Raw genomic sequence first — 25,487 nt, 5'->3', positions numbered from 1 at the left:
TTTAAAAACAAGCTATCGTTATGACATAGTGCACTTCTTAAAGACTGTCACATATCTTAGCATACATTCAACTTACATTTGTTCTTTCAATAAACAGCTCTGCCATATTTCCCTTCAGAGAGCTTTAAGAACTATGTCTCTATACGTATAGGTGACCTTCAAGAATTCTGATGACTGCAGTTGCTTGGCTAAGTGAGGCAGTATCAACAGACATATTGTAGCATTTGCCTTCAAGAGACTCAAGAGAGGAAAACCTGTCTATTATGGCCCAGCATTTAGATAGCATTACCTATTGCTAGCCATATGTTCTGAACAGCAACTTCTAAAATCTGCCAAAGTCATTGTAAATAATTTAAGAACACAGAGGAGTATTGTATCCACTGGCTCGTACACACCACGGCAAAGATATTTTAACATTCGCAGCCTTAAGTTTCATTTGTAATATGTAAGAAACAGCTTCCTCTTTTTTAATGAGGCTGTCGCTTCAATGACCTTTGTCTGCACCTTCCATAAAGATGATTTCAGTTCTGCCCTTGAAACATAGTTGCAGCAAAGTTGCCAATGCAGATAATATTTCCTGTCTTGTATTTCTCTGTTTTGGAAGTTCTGTAGCCAACACAAAAATTAAGTCTTCATCTGTGCCTGCAAGAGTATTGTTGCTTTCTAATTTTGTCTGAAATTGTATTTCTGCAGCAATCTAGTAGGTAAGTGCTTCGGTGATGATTCATAGCAGTGCTTCTGCCTTATGTGATTATTACCAGGTGATCTACATTCTAATGCTACAGGAGATTGACTTTTGGATGATCTCCAGATGTTTGGAAGCTTCACCTCTTCCCCCCAGGACGAGGCCAAATAAAAGAGAATGTTTGCGACAAACATCCTTAAGGGTAAAATTCATTTCTGTGAAGAAAGTTCTACCAAAACTTGGAGGGCTTCAGTGGTGCATAGACCTCAAGAGGTCTCTGTACAGAGGTGAAATTCAACCTAGAAGAAAAAAGAAAAAAAAGCTGCAGTAGAGACATGCTGTTCTTTTTATATTTCCTCTAGCTTCGTGTGGGCAAATGCTTAAATAGGCAGCAGGCTTGAAAACGTATTCAATTCCTGAAAAGCTACATGCACCATTGGGTGGGCTAGATGATCTTTAACATCCTATTTTCAAAGAAAAGTAACCATTTTAATCATTTATATGGTCATCTTTTTCCTCCATTCCACTCCAGCTGTACCGACACTTCCCATCCCTATTTCGCTGATGAGTAGTAACATACATTGCTTACACCTGCACCTATCCCAAACTCAAAGGTTAATACTGAAATCCATTTCATGGGGCTTTTTGCTTTTTTCCCTTGTGCCATTTCCTGATTATACCCATACAAAAGCAGTGGCTTCCTACAAGGAAAAAAAATTGTTCATAGTACCTTTATTATTTATTTCTCTTCCCTGACTATGGTAATTTCTTTCAATATCTATTTGAAACAACTATCTGTTGCATACCTTAAACCATCAGAATCAATTAGGATAAACATTAAAATAAAATATAATGTCATGCAGGGTAAGAAAGTCTTCAATCTGTAGGTCTCCCAGAACAATTTGGAGGAAAATGAGTAATCTTTAGTGCTACAGGTATACTGCACTGATAGAGAAACACTGCAACCATTAAAACCTGTTGAAGTGAGACGGGCAATGCTTCCCAAGACATGGGGGTTATTCTATACTTTGAGAACTGGCTTCCACTTGACAGCCACTAGAAAAGAACACTGGGCTCCAGAGTTCAATATGTCACCCTGGAGTGGTATATCTTAAAGCAATTCAACCCCCTACAGCTGTTCTTTGCCAATGGTTAGTAGCCCAAACTCTGGTGTGGAGTCTAAAGGTGAACATGCTGTTTAGAGGCATGAGATCAGAATAATATTAACACATGGAGAAAATCTACATGTGCTTCAGAAACAGCATCAACTGTATATTCTTTGGAACGTGAACTGTGTTTTTCTTTAAGCTTAGAAAGTATCTAACATAGCCGGTGCATTTATAGAATAGCAAAAATAATACTCAGCTTGTGATTCACTTAAAATATACTGATTCACTGAAAATTTCCTGATCCACATGAAATAGCTACAGGCTGGCATGACAATCTTTTGGTATCTGGGCACCACGGACAAGTGACTAATTAGCATTGACAAGAACAGCCAGATCTATGTAAGGGAAGAAGTTGTAGAACTCTCACTACAACATTTCCAATAACCTACGAGAAGAAGTTCTCTCTTCACGCAACACTAATCTCAGTTCACATTTCCTATGTAGTAAAGACAATTTGGTAACACTGGACATGATTTAATTAAAATCTGAACCCACATCAGTGTCTCGGTCTCCTGCATGCAGTTGCTAATGAAAATGGAAGAGATTGTTCTAGAAATTAAGAGTCTAAGATGAGGCAAAATGATACTTACTCCTACTGTGGTTCTTCGAGATGTGATGCAGATGTTTACTGCACTTACGTATCAGGGCCCCCAGAATGCCAGAGACAGGGATTTTGCCTAGCAATACCTGTAGAGGTGCGGTAATGGCACCTCATAGCTGGGGCCCATCCTGTGGCTAATGAGGTGACACAGTCCTGAGCCTCCTTAGTTTCTTCACCACCAAAGGCCTGTGAGAAGAGTTTCCAATGCAGAAGGGATGGTGGGTGGGTCATGGAATATACATCTGCATCCCATCTTGAGGAACCATGGCTACCGTAAGTAACTGTTGCTTCTATTTATTTGAATAGATGCAGATGTGCATTCCACTTAGGTGACAGTACCCTTCCCAGGAGGCATGGCTCGGCTCGGAGTTTACCTAAATAAGAATCAAAGTTTGCATCTGCTCTGGAAGATGCAATAATGGTATAATCATCTGTAAAACTATGGATGCATGGTCTTGTGGAGGTCTTGCAAATATCCAATATTGAAATGTCTCTGAGGAATGTTATTGACATTGATGGTGCTCATGGCATATGATCTCATGGCATAGTCAAAGCTATTTCATTTGCAGCCTTGATACACGATGTTATCAATCTAGTGATGGTCTGAATGTGAGACTAAGAGTTGAGGCCAAGCACAAAATGGTTCAGTCCTAGGCTGCTAGAAAGCTCAACCTAATGTTTCATGAAATATAGCTTAGTTGTAGTGTCAGAATGAAGGTTAAACAATTATAACTCTGTCCCTCGCTCTTCTCTGGTTAGCATCAAACAGATTGCCTGTGTCTGTATCTGATGTCAAGACAGAAAGAGATCAGAAGGATCTTTGTGATTCAGCATGATCACACTGTTGCTTTTAGGGGTAGTTAGAATATAGTATGTGTTATGATGAATGAATTAAAAGTTTGTACTAACAGAAGCTTTGTATTGGAAATAGATCGATACCTTCTGTATGGACAATTGTTTCCCTTTTCCCGTGTGTGAGTAAACAATTGTGTAGCTCCTGGGGCAGTGGAGTGAATGAGTCTGGAATGTGTATGTTTGGAGGCACCAAGCTACCATCAATTGGGCCCAATAGACGACAAACTGATGCAGGCCATTATAGATGGCCTTAGAGTGTTGAGAGAAAGCATCCCTTTACAAACAAGACAGCCTTGAGATAAATGCTAAAAAGGAAGCACCAACATACTGATGACAGAATAAAGAATAACTCCCAGATAAACAGATATTAAGCAGAACAAATGGTGATTGTTAAAGAGCTGACACAGCAAAATATATACACTTGAATGGAAGAAAAAGTATTATAAAAGATGAATCTCCTCCTCACACTTAACTTGCTTGGCCAGTGTGTTAATGTGAGCAACAGATTGGTAACTTTAAGCAAAAGGAAGATGGGATTTGTGTATGGTGGAGATGGGTGAATATGCATATAACAGAATAGTGTTACATTGTCAAGAAATGTGGCATTTTGCCTTGTACTAGAAAGAATTTCACAGGATCTTTTTAGGGGGATAACATTGACATAACTCCTCCAGGGTATGTCTACACTACAGCACTAATTCGAACTAACTTAGTTCAAATTAGTTAATTCTCCTCGAATTAGCGCATCTAGATTTAAAAACTAGTTTGAATTAGCGTTTTGCTAATTCGAACTAGCATGTCCACATTGAGTGGACCCTGAACCGAAGTTAAGGCTGGCCGGAAGCAGTGCCGGCAGGGCATCAGGTTAGGACTTAGAGTATGGAGCTGCTGCCTCAGGCTAGCCAACGGCTGTGCTTAAAGGGACCCGACCCCCACCCCGGACAGACAGTTCTCAGGGTTCCCCGCTTGCTTGTCTATCTCGATGAGGGATAGCAATGCAGTCCTGTCTTGGAGTGCCCTGAGTACCCTCACTCAGCACATCACAGCACTCGGCCATCAGCCCGGCTGCACTTGCCGCTGGCTGCCATCAGGGGAGGTCAATTGGGGGGCTGTCAGGATCCAGGAGACCCTGCAGGAGAGCTTCCACCCCGAGGAGCCCGCAGAGCCACCCCAGTCCTCCCCATTGGGGGCTCGTACCCCATTCCTCCCTCACCTCCTTCCACTTACCCCTCCCTAGCCCCCCTTCCTGATGTAAAAAATAAAGGACACGTGTGTTCAAAAATAGAAACTCTCTTTATTTAACAAAACTGGGGGGGGGGGATTAACCTCTGGGGAGACTGGGAAAGGAGGTGGGAAAGGGGAAGAGAGAGGGTGGGAGAGGGGAGGGGGAAACCTGGGAGGAGGGATCTGGAAGGGGGAAGCCAGGGGAAGAAGGAGGAGGGGAAGTATAAAATTATGGTACGCCCACATCTTCAGTACTGTGTACAGATGTGATCTCCTCACCCCAGAAAAGATATTTTGGCCGTGGAAAGGGTTCTGAAAAGGGCAACTAAAATGATCAGGGGTTTGGAACAGGTCCCATATGAGGAAAGGCTAAAGTGACTGGGACTTTTCAGTTTGGAAAAGAGGAGATTGAGGGGGCATATGATAGAGGTCTATAAAATCATGAGTGGTATGGAGAGGGAGCATAAAGAAAAGTTCTTCATTAGTTCCCATAACAGAAGGACTAGAGGACACCAAATGAAATGAATGGGTAGCAGGCTTCAAACTAATAACAGAAAGTTGTTCTTCACAAAGCAAATAGTCAACCTATGGAACTGCTTGCCACAGGAGGCTGTGAAGGCTAGAACTATAACAGAGTTTAAAGAGAAGTTAGATAAAGTCATGGAGGTTGGGTCTATGGACTGCTATTAGCCAGAGGGTAGGAACGGTGTCCCTGGCCTCTGTTTGTGGAAGGCTGGAGATGGATGGCACGAGACAAATGGCTTGGTCATTGTGTTCGGTCCATCCTCTCCGGGGTACCTGGTGTTGGCTGCTGTCGGCAGACAGGCTACTGGGCTAGATGGACCCTTAGTCTGACCCAGTACGGCCGTTCTTATGTTCTAAGCTCAGGGTCGAGGGTCTCACTGGACCACCTTGATTTTCACGCAAACCTGCTCCTGGGTTCGCATGTGGCCTTTGGTGGCCAGGCTGGCAGCTATCCTGCCCTAGAAGGCCACTTTCCTGTGCCTAGTGCGGAGATTGTGGATGTTGGAGGCCTCCCCCCAAACCTTCATGAGGTCCACGATCTCCGCACTAGACCAGGCGGGCGCCCGCCTCTTGTGGCCCCGGGCAGGCTCCTGGGAGCCGCCAGCCTGGTCCCGGGAAGAGGCGGAGCACTGGGTGGCAGCGGGTGGCTGGCTTGTGCCGTGCCAGATGCAGGGTCTGCTGGCTGGGTGCTGGCAGGCTTGCAACTGGCACAAGCACCATAGCCAGACTGTGCCCCTTTAAGGGCTCCAGGGCTGGGAGGGGGGCAGAAGAGTTTCCCTGGTGGTGCCCAGAGTGGCCACCAGGGAAAGCTGGGGAGGGCTAGCCTCCCGCTAGTTCGAATTAAGTGGCTACACAGCCCTTAATTCAAACTACTTAATTTGAACTAGGCATTAGTCCTCGTAGAATGAGGTTTACCTAGTTCAAATTAAGCGCACCGCTAGTTCAAATTAAGTTCGAACTAGCGGTTTGCACGTGGGGATCACTTCTCCAGGAAGGCCATGTGTGAAGGCATATCTGGGGAAACAGATTATTAACTAATATTAATTTCTAAGGCTATGCCTAGATTATAGAGTTTTTCCGGGATATCAGTATCCCAGAAAAATTCCGTTGTGCTCAGGGAACACGTCTGCTCTTCCAATATTTTTTGTGGAAGAGCAGACATGTTCTTTCGGAAGCTCTGTCTCCCTCATTTCACAAGGAAGAAGGGTTCTTCTGTAAGAGAAGGTTTTTCCAAAATTTGGCCCAGTGTGGACGGGCCAAATTTCGGAAAAGCCTCTTCCAAAAATTGCAGAGCACAATTTGCATACTTTTTTCTGACAAAGAGCAGAGTCTAGACATAGCCTAACAGTCCAGTTAGAAAAATCATATTTGGACAGCAGGGCCTGCTAATTATTATTTAACATTTGTAAGGATGTGGACATATTAAGTCTTCCTCCCAAAAGGTCAATCATTTGAAATTTTATTCCCTGTGGGTGGACTTGAATTTTCCCTGCTGGGCCCAATTGGTCACTGCAGTCACTAGGGAATTTGGGGCCAGATGGGAATAAATCCCCTCAAATCCTTGCAAGAGAATGTGAGAGCACTTCTCTATGTTCTTATGAGTTTCCTAACTGGGCAGCTTGTCTAGATCACTGCTGCTAAATATATACACAGACAACTATGTCTGGATCACACTGTCTGCTAACTATATACAATAAGAAACTTGACTCAAACCGTCCATGAGGTTGTAAGGAAACAGCCCCTAGGAGCTCTGACTGCAGCAATGCAAGGTAAGAAAGATTTGGGGTGAAGGGGAGTCAGGGTGGTGCCACCTCAGATAGCAAGGGAATGGGGACCACTCACAAGGCTTGTGTGCTACCCCCCTACAGAAACTGCTTGGCAAAATCTCTGGTGCAGGCACACTGGGCGCACACATCCAGGGGCATAATCTTGCTGCCAGTAATAAAAGTGGAGGGGTGTGGGATGTGGTAGAACCCTTCCTCCCCTAACATTGGGGACACAGATTAGGGGAGTGCCAGGTCCACAGCCTGTTTTGTTGACCCCTGCATGGCTCATGCAGGAACTGCACTACCATCAAGGGAACGGGAGCCACCAGCAGTTGTATGACCATTTTGGTTTCCACAGGTAACTGCAGAAGATATGCCCTGTTTTAGAGTAACTTCTCTGATCTTTCAGCGAGGGTGGTGGGATTTGCCACACGTTTACCTGGGGAAGTTCTATGAGGTGATATTTTCACTTTCTTGATTTTTACATGGATTTTCCCAGTGCAGGGGAGACTCTAGCTGCAAAGAAAGAACTGGGCTGGGATTTCTGTTGTTGTTGTTTGGTTTTTTTTGTATTGTTTAATAGTAAATTTCTTAGTGCACAAATATAAATAAATAAAATTCTTTTCCACGTACTGATGCAAATACAGAACAACAATAGCAAGAGGCCTGACTGCCAGGCAGAACATTTTTAATTCTCATCTCTCATATGGATATGCTCTTTGACTTTGCAAAATGTCATTTAAAAACGGCCCTCCTGGGAGTTTTGCAGAACACAAGACGGTGCACATTTACATAGAGGTGAGCATCTGTGTGCATGTGAGAGAAAACTATCCCGCCCCATCACCACCACTCTGCTGAAGATTTATGTCCATGTTCAAAAGACTTCCCCTACAGGGAAATAGGTGGGCCAGTCATATCGAGGTATTTTCAATAAAGGATTTCAAGCTGTAGGGGGGAAAAGGGGGAAGAGGGAATGAGGAGAGAACTGAAATGATTTCCTGCAGAGTAGGTCTCTTGTCATAAATCACAAATAACAAGAAAAATGTAATATAAAGTCCCGTTTTATTAAATGTCTCTCAGCATTCACAACTTCATCATTCTAGCAAACTACAGTTGCAGGGGGAGGAGGTTACAAAAAGGCTGATAGCTAAGTGCATAAATATGCACGCAAGGAATGCTGCAGTGCTGACAGAAAACCTGTGGAGGGAGAAAAAAAGAAAAAGAAGGCAAAGCTGAAGTAACCTATATAAAACCAGAAACTCTGTCACCTTGCTCACCCAGAGACTGCAATTGAGATAAACTGATTTCACAAAAAAGTTAGCTTGAAAGTATTGTTGTTTGGTTGTTTTTATATAAGGGAAAGGGCTGTATCAGTGGCAGTAAATAAACTGAGCTAGGAGTACAAGGATTCATCAGTCTCATTCAGGTACATTTTATGTAAAGTTGAAATTCAGAACAGGCATTGAAACCTCATTACATTTGAAATATGAAAGAGACTTACATTACCCACACAAAAATAAAATGCCTAAGCAGGGGGAAGAGAGGCTGTTTTAACCACCCTCCTAGGCTAGAAAGTAAGGATCTGCAGCAATAGAAAATTCCCTGTGCCTACCAAGGAATGGATTTGCTATGTAGAATCCCGGTGAGAAAAGCATGGACACAGGTGGCAGCTGGGATGAAGGGAGACAATGAAAAGAATGATGCTTTTTGTATCCCAATTTACACAGCAAGCTCCCGCTCTAATTAGGAAAACAGGTGTGAAATTTGGGTTAGGACCCTAAAGTGGATCATGATCCCATTTTAATGGGGTCACCAGGGCTGGTGTTGGGTCTGCTAGAGTATGGCGCCAAATCCCAAGGGCTTCAGCATCAGCTCAGGGCAGCAGGGCTCAGGTTACAGGCCCCCGACCCTGAGCTGAAGCTCCCTCCATGTCTACTACCAGCACCCAGAGCAGTGTGGCTCGGGCAGGCTCAGGCTTTGGTGCCTCCTGGGATTGTGTAGCAATTTTTGTTGTCAGATGCGGTCGCCGTGCAATGAAGTTCCCGAACCCGGTTTTAATTTTTTCAACCCCTGGCTAGAGAAGAGAGTATTAGGGTGTGTCTAGACTACAGAGTTTTGTTGACAAAAGTGGACTTTTGTCAACAAAACTATACCTGCGTCTACACTACCGCTGAGTTCTGTCGACATAACGTTGACAGAACTCAGCAGTTTTGTCAACGCTGGTAAACCTCATTTTACGAGGCATAACGCCTTTTGTCGACAGAGTTCTGTCGACAGAAGGTGTTATTGCATCTAGGGTTGTGTCTAGACTACAGGGTTTTGTCGACAAAGCAAACTGAATGTAGTCTAGATGCTGTTTGTCGACAGAAGCTTTGTCGACAGTATCTGTCGACAAAGCTTCTGTCGACAAAAGCCTGTAGTCTAGACATACCCTTAGTCTCCAGGAAAGCTGCTTTAAAAAAAACCCTCATATTTTGTAACAAGTGTCACAGTTTCAGAATTAGCTGCACTTTTGATGCCCCTCTTGGTCTTCCTCAAAGGCACCTTTTCTTGAGGATTCTGTCTCCCTGTTTATTACCTCTCCTGGGTGGAGGCCCACATCTTACTCCCTCCTCACCAGAGGGTTTAAGGTACACTTTTCCCTAAGCTACACTGTGAGAGCCCCAGGAAGCCAATCTGCCTAAAAGGCCTGTGTTTTGTTTTCTCTCCAAGGGCTATGGACAGTTTGTTGCCAGAAGTCATCAGTTACTACACAGCTCTTTCTAAGCAAGCGCACTCATTCTTGAGAGAAAAGCACTATGTTTTAAGAGAAACCATAAAAACAATAAATGTTCCTATATGTACACTAAAAGCTTACCAGAAGCCATCAGTCTTATTGGGCTCTTCTGCTAGGGTTGGAGGCCTCCTGAACAGAAAGTCCTGTGTGTCTGCGGGATCAGGAAAAAAGTGTTCCAAGTAAATTTTAATTCAGGCTGTTAATCCTAAAGTCCTTTCCTGGTGTCTTGGCCTCTGGAGAATCCCATCTGAAGAAGCATTTCTGAGTCTCTCCTGGAGGTGGAACACCGCTGGGGTTATAACAGTTAATGTGCAGCAACAGCCAAAAAAAAGCAAACACAATGTTAGGAATCGTTAAAAAAGGGACAGAGAATAAGACAAAGAATATCTTATTGCTGCTGTATAAATCCATGCAGATGTGTTGCCTCACCACAAAAAAGATGCCTTGGCATTAGAAACAGTTCAGAAAAGGGCAAGAAAAATTATTTGGGGGGGTAGACCAGATGCCATCTGAGGAGAGATTAATAAGACTGGAACTTTTCAGCATGGAAAAGAGACGAATAAGCAGGGGACATGACAGAGATCCAGAAAATCATGACTGCCGCAGAGAACGTGAAGAAGAGTCATTTACTCCTTCCCATAACACATTCTGTGGTTGTTCAGCATCTCATCCCACTTCACTCTTTTCAATGGAACTTATCACCAGGGGCTGCACACTTCGTTGCTTCTCTCTGCTGAGCTTATTGCACACACCACAGACTCATTCCTTTCATTCCTTCACTCTTCCCCTGTGCCGCTATCTCTTCCCCCTTCTATTTCAGGGACCCCTGGACCCTTCCCATCCCACTCCCCATGCCAAGCACGCTATGAGCCCCTTCTTTCCAACAACCATTATCATTTCATTTCTCTCTGTTTGGATCATTCTGTGTATCCACCACACTTCAATCCCCTGTGCTAGGTGCTTTATGTTCCTCCAGTCCCTCTTCTCCACATGCCATGGGCTCTCTCTCTCCCCCACCCTTCTAATTCCCCCTCTTCCTGCCCATGACAGGGTCTCTTTGGGTGTGTCTAAACTACATAGCTCTGTCGATGGAGCCACGTAGATTAGGCTGATCGGCAGAGGGAAATGAAGCCGCAATTTAAATAATCACGGCTTCATTTAAATTTAAATGGCTGCCGTGCTCTGCCGACCAGCTGTTGATCAGCTGTTTGTCGGCAGATCGGGGCAGTCTGGACACACCGCGGTCGACAAGGAAGCCTTTGTCGACCGGCGCAGGTATGCCTCGTGAAACCAGGTTTACGTGCGCCTGTCGACAAAGACTTCCTTGTCAACTGTGGTGCGTCCAGACTGCCCCGATCTGCTGACAAACAGCTGATCATCAGCCGGTCAGCAGAGCGCGGCAGCCATTTACATTTAAACGAAGCCGCGATTATTTAAATTGCAGCTTCATTTCCCTCTGCCGATCAGCCTAATCTACACGGCTCCATCGACGGAGCCATGTAGTTTAGACACACCCTCTGTGTCTCCACCATTCCTACCAGGTGCTATGTCCACCCACCATTGTCCTGTTCTTTCTCTCGTGGTAAGGAGTGCATGTCCTCATGCCCCCCTTCTTCCTCATGCCACAGTCTCCCATTCTGGACCCCAATGTAAGGGGCTTTGTGAGACCACATTTCCTCCCTCCCCCATTATTTCTTTGTTTTGTATGTGGCTCATTCAAGGTCTCCATAAGTTATGACTTCAGATATGTTAATGGGCCATTCCACCTTGAATGGTTCCCTACAATCTGTTCTAACTAACCCCTGCTAAACAATCTGGTCAACCTTGTATTTAGTTGTGATGCAGGGAATACCTTTCGTATACCTAAAGCGGAGTTACTGTGAAGCTTAAAAGCTTGTCTCTCCTACCAATAGAAGTCAATCCAAAAGAAGATACTACCTCACTCATCATGTTTCTCTAATATGTTAAACTGGATTGGGAGGATGGCCAGAGATGAGATGGGGAATACTGTTATGCTAGAAGGTATCAATTGCTGCTAGCAAACAGTTCATCGATCTACACAGCTAGTGTAAGTTGTTGGGTTTGTAACTTCTTAACAGTTTGGGGGGCACCGGCACACAAAATGTGGTCCTTTCCTGGCCCCCAAGATCCCGCCCCTGCACTGCCCCTTCCCATGAGGCCCTGCTTCTGTACCACCTCTTTCTCCCAATACCCTGCATGTTCCCCTCCCCCATCACTTGTCCTTATGGACAGTCAAAAGAGGGGGGACTATCCTTTTAAAAGTGGCAGGAACATGCCTCCATTTCTGTCTTCCCTGGGTCCATGTATATCCCTTTTCTGTTTTCTGATTTTCATTAAGGGCTCTGCCCACTGACACCTAGAACAGTCTTTGAATTCTGTAATTGATGGGATATAGCATTCAAATGTTGTTGCATTACACACGCACATCAGCAATCAGGGGCTATGTCTAGACCGCAGGCTTCTTTCAGAAGCTTTTCTGGAAGAGATCTTCCGAAAAAACTTCTTCAGAAAAAGAGCATCTACACAGCAAAAGCACATTGAAGAAGTAAACTGCTTTTTCCAAAGATAGCGTCCACACTGAATGGACACTATCTCTCATTCAAGCTGTGATTACTATGGACGGAGTGGCTACAAGGGCACCGGTGCTTTTTCCTCTTTCCTCTTCTTTTGAAAGAACTCCCTCTTCCCTGTCCACACATGCCTTTTTCCAAAAGAGCTCTTTCAGAAAAAGGCTTCTTCCTCGTAGAAAGAGGTTTACCTATGTCAGAAAAAACCCCCTCCATTCTTTTGAATTTTTTCCAAAAGAACATGATTACAGTGTGGAAGTAAGTGAAGGGTTTTTTTTTTTTAATGGCTATCTTTCCGAAAAAACTCTGCAATGTAGACGTACCCTGAGTATACATGGGTGCTTTGCTTGGCTATTTAATATTATACAAAGTCATTTACATTTTGAAACCTTTCCCTCAGTATCTTCACAAGAAGCTACACAGCAGTCACAAGAATCTACCCACAAGGAACTTATTGCAGATCTTAATTTCTCATTTATTTCACTCGAAAGAGAGGTTTTTCAAAGAAAACAAATGTGAATGCTTTTTTGGTGTTGCTTTATTCTGAAACAATCAAAACAATTGTGTATACCTTTTAAACTGAAGAAAAAGCCAATTTCTAGGGCAGTATGATCAACACACAAAAACCTGATTTCTTAATCAAAGTGCAGAGACTGTTTTCAATAGCAATATTAGTGGAAGACCAACACGACCCTAATTTTTTTTTTAAATCCTTATTCATTCCCAGTAGTATGACTTAAGATTCCTTGCAGAGTTACTGGTGTGCTATTGTCTCCTAGAAATCAATATAAGTATCAGAATCAACAGGTCAACAACCTATTTTTAATGCGAAAAAAAAGCCGGAGAAGACTGCAATCACATTGCAATATTGGAAAGCCCTGAGTGAGATCTTGATTCTAGCCATATAAAATCAAAAGATTCCATTTTACATATAAGATAAAAATACTCCAATTAAAAACACTTCCTCCCATGCTTACCTTCCTGTTGGTATTGCAGGGAAGAAACAAACAGGGTTAATTGCTCCGTTTCTTTAGTTAACAATGATGCTGCTGTCTATATGCCAAAAGCATACCTCTGTTTTGGCAGCTCACCAATAAAATAAAGAGAATACATGCATTATTGATACACTGTCTTCTGCAGAATTAAAAATAAATGTACAAATTGGTATTGCAAATTTAGTCTCTTTTTCAGAACTTCGCCAATACATCTTTTGTGTCTATAATGAAAAGAATGGGACAAGCTTTTATTTCTAGTCCAGATGTTTTTCTTCAAAAATCTAATCCTCACACAAAATGTGAAGGCAGACCTAGACTCCACAGATGAATTGATATCTCTGGGGGCACATCTATACTGCAGACTTATTTCAAAATAAGCTATTCCGGAAGGAATGCTCCAAAATAGCTGATTTTGATATAGCACTCTACACTACAGGGAAGTCTCAAAATTAGTCTGAGGCAGGTTTTCCTCATGTGAATGTGCTACCTGCAATTAGAGCTCCAGGAGGCACAAGGGAGCAATTAGTCTGAATGGCCCTGGAAAGGAGCAATTTCGAAATAGCAACAGTGGAGCATCTATACACGCGTTATTTCGAAATAGCTATTTTGGAATCGGCATTATTTTCGTGGAATGAGGTGTATAGAAGTTGGAATAAGCCATCTGTTATTTTGAAATAATGGTATTGCTGTGTAGACGCTCGCGTGGTTATATCAGAATAATTGACGTTATTCTCAAATAACGCTGCTGTGTAAACGCACCCCTGGGTGTATATATGTGGAATGAACTAAAATCTGTGTTGTGTTTGCCATGAGTGTGTAAGATTTGAGACCTAAAGAGGTCATAAATAGGATTTTGGGAGGTCTATAGCCAGTCCAGAATACGTGGCATAGCTATGGGGAGTAGTAAGGAAGGAAAAAAATGCAGGATGGAGATCAGGAGTCATGTCTCTGAAAATGTTAGGAAATATTAAATAAAAATTTCCACAATTTAAAAGATGGTAAGACCTTTCAATCTTTCTTCTACCGAATAGGATTTTTAATACTGCAGCATCAAAGCAGCTTAAAATCTTTAATCTATCTATATATTTTAGAAATGTGACTGACTCTGTCTAACTGTGAGTCCACTTTTCAAGAACTCCTCCTCAATGGTAAGAGCTAGGACCACAAAATTTGGTATGCACCTACCTTTTATGCTAAGTTAGAGCACCAGTGAGTGCTGTCGGATGGCCTGTATGCTACTCCCCTTCCCTCTCTCCCTCAACCCTAACCCCGTCCTCACCTCTGGGCCGGCCCCGGGGCAAATTTGGGGACAAGCCAGCAGCCAGGGTACACGGCCCGAAACCCTTCCCAAAGATGGACCCCAGCAACACCAGGAAAGTCTTCAGGTGTGTTTACACTCAACACCCCTGTTTTACCTATGGGTTATGTCTAGACTGGCATGATTTTCCGGAAATGCTTTTAATGGAAAAGTTTTCCGTTAAAAGCATTTTCGAAACAGAGCGTCTAGATTGGCATGGACGCATTTTTTTGCGGAAAAGCATCCGTGCCAATCTAGACGCGCTTTTGCGCAAAAAAGCCCCGATCGCCATTTTCGTGATGGGGGCTTTTTTGCGGAAAACAAATCTGGGCTGTCTACACTGGCCCTATTGCACAAAAGTTTTGCGCAAAAGGACTTTTGCCTGAATGGGAGCAGCATAGTATTTCTGCAAAAACACTGACAATCTTACGCGAGATGGTCAGTGCTTTTGCGGAAATTCAATCGGCCAGTGTAAACAGCTAGCAAGTTTTTCCAGAAAAGCAGCTGATTTTCCGGAAAAAACTGGCCAGTCTAGACACAGCCATGGAGAACTGAGACACAGGATAAATGACCTGCTCACTGTCATACAGAAAGTCTGTAGCAGAGTAGGGAATTGAATCCAAGTTTTCTGTATCCTGAACTAGCATCCCGATTACCTTTCCCCTCTTCAGAACAAACACATGATGGAAACCAATTAGTGTCAGTGGTGTTGATCTGGAGTTCTGTGAGTGAAATCCAGCCTTGTGTAGAAGGTGAGCAGTAGGCTTATGCATCACTTTGGTCTTATGGGGAATAAGCTTCAAGCCGGCTCTCTGTGCATGCAAGACGGAATTTCGCTGGCTGAGAAGAATTCACTATGAGTGTGCACAATTACATTTCTACCACAATGATAAAGAAGCATCAAAGTATCAAAGGTCAATTTCTTTCCCTAAGCATGTGCTCAAACTACATGAAAAATATTCAAAGGGTCAGCATCAACTTTGCAAATAACTCCCAAAACTGAATCTGGTTCCTCCTCTTCTCCATTCACAGAATGATTGGTCCTCCACATCCATTTAAAAAAAAAAACCCATCCTCTCAAGCTTCCTTGTTCACCACAATCAAGTTCCCTCATTTTAATAAAAACCAAACAACCTTCATGCTGGTGTGCATTTGTACAATACAATTAAATGATGGACAAATTGCCACCACCCAGTAACAGAAACCTACCAACCGCTACACTTACCTTCATACCTCTAGCTTCCATCCGAGACACATTTCTCAATCTATTATATACAACCAAGCCCTAAGATACAAGCAGATTTGCTCCAATCCCACAGACAGAGACAAACACCTACAGGAGCTATATAGAACATTCTTAAAACTGAAATACCCACCCGGAGAAGTGAAAAAGCAGATTGACAGAGACAAAAGAGTACCCAGGCATGAACTACTTCAAGATAGGCCAAAAAGAGAAACCAACAGGACACCACTTGTCATCACCTACAGTCCACAACGTAAACCCCTTCAACACACTATCAACAATCTATCCTAGAAAATGGCCCCTCACTCTCAGAGGACTTGGGGGAATGGCCAATTCTCGCCTACAGGCAACCCCCGAACCTCAAACAAATTCTTTCCAGTAACCACGCAACACACCTCCATCATAATCACCCAGGAACCCACCCCTGCAATCAGTCCCGGGGCCAATTCTGCCCACAATCTACACTAGCGATTTCATCACTGGACCCAACCACATCAGCCATCAAATCAGAGGCGCATTTAACTGCACTTCCACTAATGTGATCTATGCCATCAAATGCCAGCAATACCCCACTGCCATGTATATTGGCCAAACTGGATAGTCTTTATGGGAAAGAATTAATGGACACAAATGAGATATCCAAAAAGGCAAAACACAAAAACCTATTGGAGAGCACTTTAATTTGCCTGGACACTCATTAATGGATCTCCAAGTCACCATTTTGTTTCAGGCCAATTCCACAAGCCAAATACACAGAGAAGGGTTGGAACTTAATTTCATTCACAGGTTTAATTCTTATGCAAATGGTATGAACAGGGACATCAGCTGGCTCACCACACTACCTTCCACATCCTAATGACTTAACTAACCAACCAAACAATGGATGTCCTAATTGTTCTTATTAGCCTCTTGTAACTATTTGAACCATCTACTCACTGTCTCTTTTTTCCTCCCCTTCTTTTTTCTTTTTTTCCTCCTCAGACACTCCCCTTCCCCCCAACACACACCTTCCCTTATTTATTCTTGGATCTAGATTTCTAATACTCCTGTAATCTGAAGAAGTGGGTTGTGCCCACGAAAGCTCCTGATACCATCTACATGCTTTGTTAGTCTTTAAGGTGCTACTAGACTATTTATTGGTATCATTGTTTCTCATAGCCCTGGTCTACACTAGGACTATTTCAAAATAAGCCCCCCAATGTCAAATTTATAAGCGGAGCATCCAAACTACACGCCTGTTATTTCAAACTACTGGACTGCAGAATTTGAAATCTGTACTGTTTTCCATCAGGAGTAACGCTAATTCCGAAATAGTTATTTCAAAATAATGGTAGTGTGGATGCTCTGTAGAGTAATTCAAACTAATTAGTCACCTGTGCTTCCTGGGGCACTATGTACAAGGTAGCACGGTCATATCAATGGATCCTGCCTTGCACTAATTTTGAGGCTTCCCCATAGTGCAGATATGCTTGTTCAATTTTGTTAAATCGGGAGTTATTAAGTCAAATTTAATAATTTCAAAATACTTTCCTTGCATAGACATAGCCTTAAAAGTGTAAAGAATCTACACCCCTAATGACACCCACCAGCGTAGACAGCACTCTGTCAATGGCAGGCAGATTAGCTTCTATTGAGAAAATTCACCTGTCAGCATAATAGCTGCAGTGTTTTAAGTGTAGCCCTGCCCTGATTCCCTCTCTCTTTAGCCTCCACCTCTGTCCCTATCTCTTTCCTCCCCACACGCACATACACACACACTTGGATTTCTCTCTCCTTTCATTCCCTTCTATGTCTATTTGCCATACTCACTCTTACCATCTCATGGTCTTTGTTTTCTTCCTTCAGATTCTCTCTTCTACCACCTTTCCTTCTAGAGACTCTTCCAACCAGACTCTCTTTCCCGCCTCACGGGGCCTTAGTCCCCTACCCCAGTATCACTCCTTACGTGCAGATCCTTTTCTGCCCTTCTTCCTTCATTTGTTAAGTGTTGTGGTAGCCATGTTGGTCCCAAAGTGGGTGAGGCAATAGCTTCTATTGAACCAACTGCTGAAGAGGAGAGAGAGAAACTTTAGAGCCTAGGCCAAATCTACAGTACCACTTACTCTAGCATAATTTATGTCACTCATGGATGTGAAAAAAACACTCCCATGAGCAACATAAGTTACACTGATCTAAGCGTTGGTGTGGACAATGCTATGTCAGAGGGAGAGCTTTTTCTACCCACACAACTACCACCTCTCATAGAGGTGGATTTATTATGCTAATGAGAGAGCTCTCTCTTGCTGGCTTAGAACACTACACTAGTGCTCCTAGTGTAGATGGCTCTTACACAGAACTCTTCTTCATGTTTAGAAATTAACTCAAAATATGACTGCAAAAGACAAGATTTGAACAGACTGTTTAGCATAAGCAGTCAACATATTTCAAAGGACCTTTCAAAGTGAAATGGTCCATTAAAATGTCCATCCTTCATTCTTTTAGACTCTGAATCTCCCTCTCATGCACCCGAGGGAGGGATACCTTCTCATTGTACCTTGCCTTCTTTTTTTCCTACCCACTGGGAACTGGACTGAAGCTGTCTAATCAATCAATAATAAATACATCCCTTTTTACATGGAGTGTGCATTTATCAGGAGCACAGTAAGGAAATCCATTCCCTATGTCTCAATAAATCTTCCAAGTCATATAAAACTAAATCCCAATTTGGCCATATTTTAGAATGAGGTATAAAGCAAAAGCCTACTTTGTGGTTCATGCCAGGAAGTAATCTGCCTACTTTGTGGTTCATGCCAGTTTCTTCATTTAGGGTGGATTTGGAGAAGGATCTAGTAGCAAAAAAAATGTCAAATATAGATGGGAAACATTTGATTCATGGAGAGATTGTGAGTTATGTATGGAAAAGCATGGGACATAACAGGAGTTAACTTAATCTCCACATGAAATGGGTGAGAGTTAGAACTATCACTTTAGAGAGGGCCCAAACTTTTAGTACAGAATATCGATGCTACTCTATATATGCCATTCTTTGTGGAGGGTTAGAAATAGGATGAGGGTCTTGCATCTTTTTGACTTTGTGCTTTATGAATTGGTTTCTTTATCCAGCTTTTTATTTGTCTAACATGTATAACTCTTTAGAAACAACAAGCACTCTCCTTTTTACTAAATCTTTATGAAATTCTGGAAAGTATCAAATTGCTGCCATTGCAAAGACAACTCAGTTGCTTGGAACTTTTGGCCATACCCTGGAATTTAAAAGAACACATACCCCTGAACAAAGTTTTTCAGGGAAGATGGAAATAGGAGCTTTAAAGTTGGAAGCTAGATTGGGTCTCTCCGAAAGCAGATGCTCAAGAAATATGAAGAAAGCACAAATAGCTCCTGCAACTCTAGAAGCAATAAAAGACGCATCAGGGTGGGGTAGGGTCCCTTTAAGCATGACGCTCAGTTATCCTCAGGAAGTAGCCCCACACACTAACTCATAACCTGATGCCCCGCCAGCACCGGTTCTGGCCAGCCCTAACTTCAGTTCAGGGTCCACTGAGTGTGTACGTGCTATTTCAAAATAGCAAAATGCTATTTCGAAATAGTTTTTGTGTATAGATGTGTTATTTCGAATTAGCTTAATTCGAATTAACTATTTTGAATTAAGTTAATTCGAAATAGTGCTGTAGTGTAGACATATTCCAAGTGAAATGCTAGCTTTATTAAGATCTATGGCAAAGTTTTCATTGAGGCCAAAGTTAAATTAAGCATACTTCTCAAAGTCAAGTGGTCACTCCTGGTACAGCTATTAACACCTGATATCTGCTTTTGGGGGACCACTACAAGTAATACAGTTAAGCCATGGGAGTATTGGTCCAGATAATGATAACTTCAATGTAGCCTATCTCCAGTGATCACACAGTGATCACACAGTTAACAAACAAAATGGATCCACTTCAGTTCCTGGTCAAGGAGGAGAAAAGGGAGACGAGTTGAGGAAATGATCTAATTTTCAACATTTTGATGAGAGACCTGAATTTGCCTCTTGAGGAAGAGGCTTCTTCTAGCTCATATTTATACATGATGCTTAGGTTGTCATTAAAAAAAAAGTAAACCAGAGGAAGTTGGTTTATTGGTTAGCATAGAAGACCAGTCATCTGGAACTGTGCATTTGACTTCTGTTCCAGTCTTTTTATTTGACAAGTCATTTCACTCCTTTGTAACTTAGTTTCTTACTATGTAAAATAGAGATTAGACCACCTACTTACACTCAAGAGTCTTGGAAGATATAATATTTAGGTGCTTTTATATCTTTGATTAGGAATGCAAAGACATGTTTCACAGACTGTAATATATTTCAAGGACCAATGGTTAACCAGGGAGAATTCTAAGACCTCTTGGTTTAAAACTAAATTTTAAACTTCTGAGCAGAACTCCATATCAGGAATCAATCCTCTAAAAACATTCAGAGGTTATTATCTGCAAATACCTAATGCATTTGTTAAAGGAAAATTGCTCTGTTATTTTTATGTTACCAACATAGGGAGGCACCTGTTAGCAATGCTAATTGGCTTTTCTTATTATAGCAAGTTAGGATTTACAAGCTCATAAGATTCCACTTAACATTTTTAGTAAGTCATGGCATCATGACTACAGAGACACTTGAGATAACTTTTGATTCTAAGTTCCTATATTCACTGGTTTATTATTTTCAGGGAAAAAAAATACCGCTGGGGCTATAATCTCTTATGCTTTTTCACTAGCCCAGATGTGAATTATTTTTAGATGATTTACAGAAAATCCACTCAGCTGTTAGAGTTACCCAAGCATAACAATCTAATAGTGTTTCAGCCTTTATAAATGTGTCTTGGATGCTTGTTTTGCATTTACATCACTCAAAAGGTTTCATTTTTGAACATTCAAGCTTGGCAAATCAAGAGCTCTTAATGAACAATGCACATTTCTCCCATTCTGGGGGGAAAAACAGTTTGAAAATAGATCTAGAATAGGTGAAGATAGCATATGTGCAGAACATTATTTATTTCTAGATTTCCAGCATAATTAAATATGTCTTTAGACTTCAGTGTATCCCTGGCTCTCTGGCCAGCTCTGCAATTCCACTTGCAGGACTGGCAGTATGACTTCTCTCCACCATTGAATTGCACCCTTTCAATATGTCCTGAGATAAACACAGCTAACAGCAATGCTCTTGGCTCCTTCCGGCTTAAGCCCATATATGCTTGTGCACATAAATAAGCTTATAGGTCTTCAGAAGGGAATAATATCTGCTTTTAAGAAATACCCAACTGAACATAAGAAATCTTGCTACCTGGAGAGACTGGTGTGATAACTTGATAAATGCTGGCTTTTTAATACTGATCATTAGTTTACACCCAACCATCCTTCACAAATACAGTATAAATACAATAGTCACAATTCAAAAGTCAGCCACATGCCACATAGAAGAGTTAACAGTGATGTCTGGTAGATCAACGGGGAATCCTGTGGCGCCTTATTGACCGACAAATTTATTGGAGCATAAGTTTTTGTGGACAAAGACCCACTTCATCAGATGCATGTAGTGGAAATTACAGAAGCAGGTATAAATATACAGGCATAAGAAAAAAGTACCAATCAAGAGTAAGGCTAGAGATAACGAGGTCAATTCAATAAGGGAGGATGAGGCCCACTTCTAGCAGCTGTTGTGGAGGTGTGAATACACCAAGAGAGGAGAAATTGCTTGTGTAGCTGGCTAACTGTTCACAATCTTTGTTTAATCTTAAACTGATGGTGTCAAATTTGCAGATGAACTGTAGCTCAGCAGTTTCTCTTTGAAATCTGTTCTTGAAGTTTTTTTGTTGCAGGATGGCTACCTTTAAATCTGCTATTGTGTGTCCAGGAAGATTGAAGTGTTCTCCTACAGGTTTTTGTATATTACCATTCCGGGTATCTGATTTGTGTCCATTTATTCTTTTACGTAGGGGCTGCCCAGTTTGGCCAATGTATATAGCAGAGGGGCATTGCTGGCACATGATAGCGTATATTACATTGGTAGATGTGCAGGTGAATGAACCCACGATGGTGTGGCTGATCTGGTTAGGTCCTGTGATGGTGTCTCTGGTGTAGATATGTGAGCAGAGTTGGCACTGAGGTTTGTTGCAACCGCCACAGCCCCAGCCCCAGACCCAGACCCAGACCCAGCGACGGGCTGAAGGAACGGCAGTGGAGAGAAAACATGGGGTGGTAGGAAGTGTCCCAGGGCAGGGAATTGAAACCCCAAGTGCTCGGCATGTTGCAGGGAGGGAACCCCCCGCTGAGCGAGCAATGGACCGAGCCACTGTTCATAGGGCCCTGGGCCAGGATCCGGTGGAGTGGGAGGGCCCATGTCCCCCTCCCCCTTCCTCTGCAGTGCTCCGAAGCAGAGGTAGCCCCTGAAGCCTGTGGACTAGGCCCTGGGGCCATATTTACCCCAAGAAAGGGGCCAGTGTTAGAAACTAGGCCACAGGGTCATGTTGACCCCGGTGGGGGCGGGCATCACAAGGACAAGGCCACAGGGCCGTATTTACCCCAAGAGAGGGGCCTGCACTAGAGACTGAGCCGCAGGGCCGTATTGACCCCGATAGGGGGGCATTACAAGGACTAGGCCGCAGGGATATATACATCCCAATAGAGGGGCCTGCTTTAGAGACTGGGACGCAGGCCCATATTGACCCCAAGAGGGAGGAATCCGAAGGACTAGGACGCAGGGCCATATTTACCCCAGGAGAGGGGCCTGCTTTAGAGACTGGAACATGGGACCGGATTGACCCTGAGAGGGGGGCACCACAAGGACTTTGTCTCGGGGCCGTATTTACCCTGGTAGAGGAGCCGGTTGCAAAGCCTGAGCCTCAGGTCCGTATTGACTTCAACAGAGGGGCATCAGAGTCTCAGACACAGGCCATTGTGCTTTGCAGACCCCAATAAGTGGACCTATGGGGAATTTTGACCACAAAGCCCTGCACAAAGGGAACGCGCCACTCAACAGTCCATAATACTGATGCCTTTATAGCTTTTTATATAGTGTAATCAATTAATATACCCACTGCCTAGGTACATCCATTTTAATTTGAATGTTTCTTTTCTTTTTTTCTTTCTCATGGTTCTGAGAGTCTGGATCAAGACTTTTAAATGAAGAGGACAGCTGTGAACGGGCTAAGCGCATACAACCTCTCTCCTCTAATATCAGTGCACCGGAATTTATGTTTATACTGCTGAGCAGGATTAGTCATAATGAGCACATTATACCAGATTTGCAGGATCTGCACCGACTTACTATTTACTTCTGTGTAAAATTCAACGCATTGCCAGTCATCTATAAAGCCCTCTGAGGGTTGGTTCTTGGGGAGATCAATTGTTTTCACATACGCTACTGGAGTAGTTAAGGAGAGTTGAGGCGTGTGGACTAGCAGCGTAAAATTTCCCTGGAGGCAGAGATTCCACTTAAGCGGCATATAGTACTAGACTGGTGCTCTGCATCAGTGGGGATTTCACTCATAGACCCCCGCAGGCAGTGTTTGGCTGCAGATGATTCTGGAATTTGCTTTATCCACTGCCATTCGGGCAACAGAGCCAGAGTGTTGATCTTTAGGGCACACAGGAAGAGGCAAAAAGGCGGGGCGGGGGAATTAGCGTGCATCTTTTTTCATGAGTGACTCGGGGGACACTGGTCAGTATGATTTGTGCTCACAGGTCTCTGCACTGAATTCTATTTCTAAATCTAAGGAGAAGATTTACTCGGTGTTGCTCGGGTCCTTCACTCAATTAATTTTTGTTTTTCTTCATTTAAATCAGGGGTGGGGAACCTCAGCCCCAGGGACTAGGGGCTCCATCCCTTGAGGCTCAGCATTGGGGAACCCGTGCTGGTGCTGAAGCCCCCCCGACACCCATCTGCAGGGCTAGAGCACACAAAACCTACCCCCCTAGTCTCTGGTGTGCAAGGGGAATGTAGGGAGGGTCTTTCTCCTTCTCAGTCAGGGGCTTCTCATATTGCTTCTCACTTGTGTGCAGCCCCCAACTGATTTTTCTGTGGGTCAGCAGTCCCTAACCCAAAAAAGTTTTCCCTCCCCTGATTTAAATCATTGTTCTGGGGTGGGGCTTGGATGAAGGGTTCAGTATGCAGGCTGCCCTGGAGAGAGAGGGCTACCCCAGCCCTCTCACACACCGCAGGTTGGGGCCAGGTACAAAGTGCTTCTCCATGGCTGCAGCAGGCTCGCTCCAGCAGGCACAGCCAGAAGAGGGATGCATGTTCCCCAGCTGGGGCAGGTCCAGTTTCATTTGCCCCCTGTGTTCCCCACCCAGAGTGAGGAATGCAGCAAACTGTGCATATTCCCCCTCACTCCCCAATGAAGGAGAACAGCTAGCAATGTTCCCATACAAATTGGGATACTTTTTTAAAGAGGAATAAGGGATCTTTCGGAAAAGGCTTTATTTTCTGAAAGATCCCCGTCTACACTGGTGCTTTTTTCCGGCAGAGCCCCGAGCCGGAAAAAAGTGACAGCCATGTTTATGCAAATGAAGTGGGGGGGATTTAAATCCCCACTTCATTTGCAATTGCGATGTGTCTAATTTGCATCCCTTTTACGGAAAAGGGATGCAGTCTAGACACAGCCTAGGAGTCCTGAACTGTTATCTAAGAACCCCACATACATCATGACACCTATTAGGCTAGTAATATCTAGACCAGACACTCATCAGTGCATGGTGGAGCTGACAGCCACCGTGAGCCATGAGGCAATGTGTGGCGGGGGAGTGGGGGAGGGGTGGCTCTGCACTCCCAGAAAGGGCAAGGCCAAAGGTGGAAGAGTCAGAGTCAAAGATAGTCAGCCCTTAGCACCACCCAGTAAGGCCCCCCTTCAACCTTCAGAGTCATGTGGAATGGTGCTCCGTCAGCAATTCAACGGGGTCCGGGACTCCAGCTGCTGCTAAGGGTCCCTTCAAAGCTCCAGGCCCCAAGGGCAATTGCCCCTTTAACCTCCCCACCTTACCCTCTTTGGCAGGCCTGTCAGTGCTTGGTTCTGCAGTGATTGGCACTATATAAATAAAGTTATAGATGCACTCCTAAAGCAGTACTTAGATTATGTTTTTCTGTGTGTACTATACTTCTGTCTTGTTCGCTGTTTTCTTCCCACCACTCTATCACAGAATTCTAAGCAGGTTAGAGGGGCTAAGATGCAATTCATAATTCTTTAAAAAATTCCAACCCTTCATTTAGCAACAGCTGAAGGTTTGCCCCCCACCTCCCCACACATACACAGACAAGGCCTGAGCCGGTATTTTGGAAATGTGAATGAAAGAGCTTGCATTGTTAAAAGGGATGACTGTAAAAGCAGAGCTGCGTGAGGGATGACTGGCAGGAAAATGAGTCCCTTAGTATTAGTGAGAAAGAGTTTTGTCTTTTTTGTCATGTAATAATTTTCACTGAAAACATCTTTTAAAATGGTGACATCCCTCCTCTTTAATTCTGATTGCAAAATCCAGAGCATTGTGAGGATGCACCGGAGTCTGGATTTTTCAAAGGAGTTGCTCGTTTTAATTCCATTTAAATGGGGTTTGGAGCAAAGTTTTATAGGAAAACTAATTACAGAGAGCCAAGCGTGCCTCCAGTTTAAACTGTTACCTAATATTAAATTCTCATTCCATGGGGTGCTGGCTTTTTTTTTTTTTTTTTTTTAAACGTCTCTCTGAAGTACAAACTGTTAAAAATGCAAATGGTCTAAACACAATATTCTTACATCAAAGCGAA

The 25,487-nt window shown here is 43.3% G+C and overlaps 1 long non-coding RNA gene across 2 annotated transcripts in view; it reads left to right on the top strand.

The window, feature by feature from the left end:
• The window catches only part of LOC142831274 (uncharacterized), a 47,679-nt gene extending 24,620 nt beyond the window's left edge, over positions 1-23,059 (top strand). For both annotated transcript variants that reach the window (XR_012906982.2, XR_012906981.2), the window contains exon 3: positions 22,853-23,059. This is a non-coding gene — a long non-coding RNA (uncharacterized LOC142831274). The remainder of the gene's footprint in view (positions 1-22,852) is intronic.
• The last annotated feature ends 2,428 nt before the right edge of the window (positions 23,060-25,487 follow it).

This window comes from Pelodiscus sinensis, chromosome 13, assembly GCF_052426305.1.
Source record: "Pelodiscus sinensis isolate ZL-2025 chromosome 13, ASM5242630v1, whole genome shotgun sequence".
In the NCBI taxonomy this organism is placed as follows: domain Eukaryota; kingdom Metazoa; phylum Chordata; order Testudines; family Trionychidae; genus Pelodiscus; species Pelodiscus sinensis.
This window is presented reverse-complemented; position numbering and strand designations above follow the sequence as displayed.